The sequence below is a fragment of the Glossina fuscipes genome, unplaced genomic scaffold (genome assembly GCF_014805625.2).
Source record: "Glossina fuscipes isolate IAEA_lab_2018 unplaced genomic scaffold, Yale_Gfus_2 59, whole genome shotgun sequence".
Classification (NCBI taxonomy): Eukaryota; Metazoa; Arthropoda; class Insecta; order Diptera; family Glossinidae; genus Glossina; species Glossina fuscipes.
In genome coordinates this window covers 5,200,721-5,205,930 of record NW_023998431.1, presented here as the reverse complement: position 1 = coordinate 5,205,930, position 5,210 = coordinate 5,200,721, and positions in this window count along the sequence as shown.

Sequence of the window (5,210 nt, the reverse complement as noted above, 5' to 3'; positions counted from 1 at the left end):
GCAACGGCTTCGGCCGGCTAAGAAGAGTTTAAGGTTTTGGGCTGCTAACTCGGCGACGAGTTTCTGAGAGATGGTGGAGGGGTTGGCTGGAAGAAGAGCTCTTACTCAATAAGCTAGTTACTACCGAGGAAATATATTGAATGGTATTTAAGTACAATCAAGGTAGTAATCTAGCGAGTGCATGGTAGAGTGCATTAGACTAGTCTACCATGTTCAGTGCAATACCCGAGACCTATATATCTTGAAGAAAAGTAGTTCACTTGGGGCTGGCAACCAGGAAAGTATGGAGAATCCGAAGCAAGTACGGTTGTTTTTAACAACCGCCCAAAGTATGCCATAAGGCTTTGCAAAGCAAACTGGGAGCCACGGGGGTCAGGAAGCTCGCCTCACAAAGCCACGTATGCCTGCGGGTATATGATGGACTTTGTCCTTAAGTCGTAATAAATAAATTAATTATACTATTAATGCAAAAAGGAATTGACGGACGGCCTTCCCTTTGGCCGATTGATAGGAAATGTCTGGTAAATTAATTAATACATGCAAAAATGGAAAAGGGATATGACGAATAAGTTTTCCCCTTTTACCTATTTTTACTTTTGAACACATGTCACGGATGCCTGCGGGTAATGGTGGTAATTGATCAACAGCACAGTGGAAGCCTTATGGCGGAAGCAGTCAGTTGATCAATTTGTGAGTCCTGACTGCTTGGGTGCGGCCCTTCGGGGAGTACTCGTGGTGGTTGTGGTTGGCGAGTTCCTAGCTAAAATGGAACAATTGAGTGCAGCTAGGCCTCGCCATTCACCAGAGTGGGGTTTATTGTTCCATACACAATAAACTGATCTGGACTCTGGTGCTGTTTAGGCCCCTACTCTGTGGGGATTGTCTAACTCGCCAGGGGGCGTAGTACGCTTAAAAGTGGCTTGGGCCACCGTGGGGTTAAGCCTTTCAGGCAGGAACCCACGTTAAACCCTTGCCACAAATTCTTCCTGTAAAAGTAATTTCATTGGAGACGAATGCTCCAAACACATAGATCTGATTAAGAAGGCCGTTGACAGCTCTTTGAACAATAGGACCAAAGGGCTCAAATTGTCTGTGGATAGTGCAGTTCAGGAAATGAAACGTGAGCTTAAGCAGCCGATTTATTTAGTTACGCATGATATGAGGATGGAACCATCTGTCTCCATGGATGACTTTTGCATCGGTCGGTTAAAAAACTTGAACTCGAGCTAACTACGAAGACGTCAACTCTGCAGGCGAAAATAAATACATTTTACAAAAGGTCAAACAGTTCGAATATCATAATAACCGGTTTGCCCAAGGGTTTGAAAAATCTATCAAAAATGACCACAAACTTTACATATTCCCTTAGTATCAAAATATATTTAGAGGCTATTAATGGGTGCCTGTATATCAGCCGGGATAAATCGGTTAAATGCAGCAATATTGAGGATAAAGACCAATTAATAAACTTCTCTCCCTTTCTTTTCCGATTTTGTAACTAATCATGAGATTCCGATGGCTGGAAAGCTAAATGCGGTGTCCTTGAAATTTCGACGAGATGGATTAATTCTTAAATATAAAGTCGAAGACTGCGATGCTTACGTTCTCTGATGAGATGATTTTCGAACGTGATATTCATAGCTGTGCTGAGTTAGTAAAGGGACAAGTTTCTGATGTTTATACTGTCATGCTCTTTTCTTATTTTATGGTAAAAATTGTACGTTTCTTGCTGTGTCTAGCTTTTCTCTGCTTTATATAGACTATTACCCTTATTATCAAGCTTATTCTGTAACTTTTGTGCATACTTGTCTGCATTAGCTTACTCTGAAATGGATAGGATTAATTATATGCTTTTATTTTATGACGTACCATGCTGAGCTCATGTAGGGTTTCGTTGAATTTCTCATTCTGATATGATCTCCTGTTTGTATCTATTGTATTAAGCCGGCCAGTGTATCAAGCAAATGATTTTATCAGATATTTACTTCTCTTTAGGAGGTAGTGCCATGGTCTTGTTATTCACTGGTTGCTTGTTCTGGCTCCACATCTGCATAAGATAGAAATGATTTTAGAGAACGGCGAGGTGGATATTTTTAGATGTCTCGGAAACATGGCTCGACTGTAACATTTCTGATCGTGCTGTTCGTCTTCCTGGCTAAGTTTTTTGTAGAATTGATCGCCCGTGGAGGGATGGGGGTGTATGGATTTTTGCATCTTGGAGATTTAAGTTAAAGATAACTTTTAGAACCCTGGTGGTAAACAAATGTGAATTGTTTTTTATCGAGCTACGCTTTGGTCGTTTGAAAGTCTTTCTTGGAATGGTTTACCTACGATGTGGGGATTTGACTGTTTTAGAAGCAGGCCAGACGTACATGGCCTGGTTGTTGGAGAATTTAGTTGCAATTTATTCGACACTTACAAATCAAGTATTATGAGGGGTTTATGAATGTGATTTGACTTATCCATTGCACATAACACTAAACCACCGCACTATGACGTCGCTAACAACTCAAAGCGCCGTTAAGCTACTTCTTAGTAAGTAATATTACCATAATAATTTTAGCAGTTCAGGTGCAATTCCGCACAATACCTGATTATGCACCGATTATTGTGGGTCTTAGGTTTGATGTATTGTCGTCTTGTAGTTTTATTGACTACAGTGATTACAACAAGTCCAAATAGTGTGGTTTACGTCTCTCTAGTTACGATAGCAGTCTACTTTCCAACTTCTCTGATGTGGATATAAAATGTGCCAACATCTCGCTGCTTCGCGCCAATTTTTTCCGGTCTTCATCCTTTAGGCCATATTTAAGATTGTCAAACATATGAATAATAATATTGCTAGCGAATAATAATATTGCTAGGTCAAGTGCTCTAATATCTTTAGATCTTTTTAAAGCTTTTAACTCTTTGCAACTGAATGATGTGTGAATAATTGTTTAGGATGTGCGTCGAAATGGACATTCGAAAACCGGCGGTTAAATTCAGCCAAGATTAAAGCGATCTTCTTTAATTATGTGACTAGTTCTTCTTCTGTAGTGTGGGGTCACCTAGAAAGCCTTGAAATTGAAGTCGTCTGGCGTCGCAAGTGTTTGGGTGTCATGAATGGCACGGATCTTTCCTTTGATAAACATGTCGATTTAACATATGGGAGAATTTGGAAATTTATATATATTGTTAAGCTGAGGGATCACACCACGACGTATGTCCTAAAGTTTCTTCGCTGTTCGTTCAATCATCACATGAAGTATCGTAGCTTAGTTATATTTCACAGGTTGATGAAGAGTGGTATTCCCCTGATGTTATTCGAGAAATTTAGATTTTTGCCTTGTACTGGCAATCCTTTACTGTATGTATCCAGTATCTATAAACGTTGTTTTGAGCGATCATTTGCAGTGAGAGTAGCTTGCTGCTGGGATTGCCTCCTTTACGAACTTCGTGTCTTTCACGCTTTTCATCTTAAACTTATGGACTATTTTTGTAGTCTAGAATACTTAGTAGAATGATATGCTAATGTATTTTGTGGCTGGGCTAGGCTAATACTGACTGGACTCGTTATTTCACTTCGTTATTTTGCCTTATCTTACATCATTGGCTGGGGTCCTCGACGAATGGTTTTGCTAGTAGTTGGAGCATCTATCTATTTTTACAGTTGTACGTAGATAAATTAATTTAAGTTGGTTTAATTAATTTTGTACAGTACACGTTAAATGTTTTTTGGCACCTGGGGCTTGTGCTGTACGTTGAAGAATGAATAAATAAAAGAAACTGTTATCATTTCCTGTTGTGTTTTTTTTTTTGTACATACATTCACATTTCATTCGCACTTGACACAACACGTCCTCTCTGTAAACGGCAGCTGAATAATTTTTGTGTTTTACCGGTGTTAGTGAAAAAAAAAAGGAAAGAATTTAAATATTTGAAAAAAGGAAAAGAGGTTTAATAAAGTAATAAAATTACTGAAGAAAACATTTTTAAAGGAAGAAAAGGAGGGAAGGAAGAGGAATTTTTCGTGAGAGAAAAATTAAAAAGCAATCTATATATTATATTTTGTTTTTTCGTTGTGACTTTTTCTTCTTTTTCTTTTTGGTTTTCCCCGTGATAACGACCAAAACAACATCAGCCCGTCTCCATATGAAGACTGGGTCTGATCTTATAACTACTAATAGAGACTTTTTTGAACATTTTTTATGAATGCCGCTGGGCGCACCAAGAGTTCGAGGATGGGTGAGAATGCCCTTCTTTCATTTCCCAGTGAAGAGGATAACACAAATGCTTCATTTATGCCTACTAAAGCGGCAGTCGACAAGCCCTCTAATTTGGGTTCTACAGCCAACCAAAATCATGAGATCAATTTGTACGATTGCCTTTCGAAGTGCAATTTTGCCTTTTTGGTCGAAACGTGCGCAGACGCAGAAGGAAATCACATCAATTTTAACTCCAATCTCTATTTTTATGATTACTTGAAGGATTTCAACATGTACGGCTTACAAGAATTAAAAGTTGTCAGCAGAGCCACACTGCCAAAAATTTTGTTACGAATAATGAATTTATTTAAAAGAATTTAAAGGCGTACATACCGAGGTTCTTCACTAAGAAATTTGGAGTCATTCGAAACATCCCATGCACATACAGTGTCGATGATATAATTAAGAACGCCGTATCCGATATTCCGATCAAGTCCGGTATCCGTTTTCAAAGAAGAAATCCCAACAACAAAGATGAGTGGATTCCCACTACCAGCATCAAAATTGGCTTCAAAGGGAAAGTCCTCCCTAACACAATAAAATTTAATTATCGTTATCTGCCGGTTGAATACTTTGTATCCACTTTGAAGCAGTGCTTTAACTGCGGTAGATACGGTCACGTGTCAAAATTCTGCAAAGCCTAAGAGAGTAGGTGCTTTAACTGTGGGAAGTCTCCGAAGTGTGTGAACTGCGAGACCATGAAATTCTTGTCCTGTGGTTCAGTTGAGCACAACACTCTCAATAAGTGTTGCCCTAACAGGGAACTTGAATCAAATATCAACAGGATCATGGCAATTAAAAATCTTTCATATAAAGAGGTAAAAGAGAATTTTTCCGCAAATTATTTCGAATGTCTCGGTGATATCACTTATGACGAAAATTTCTCTCCACTGGGAAACACGCCTGTAATTTCGACCAAGGATGATAATCAAAACACCAACAAAATCTTAACCAAAAGTAAAT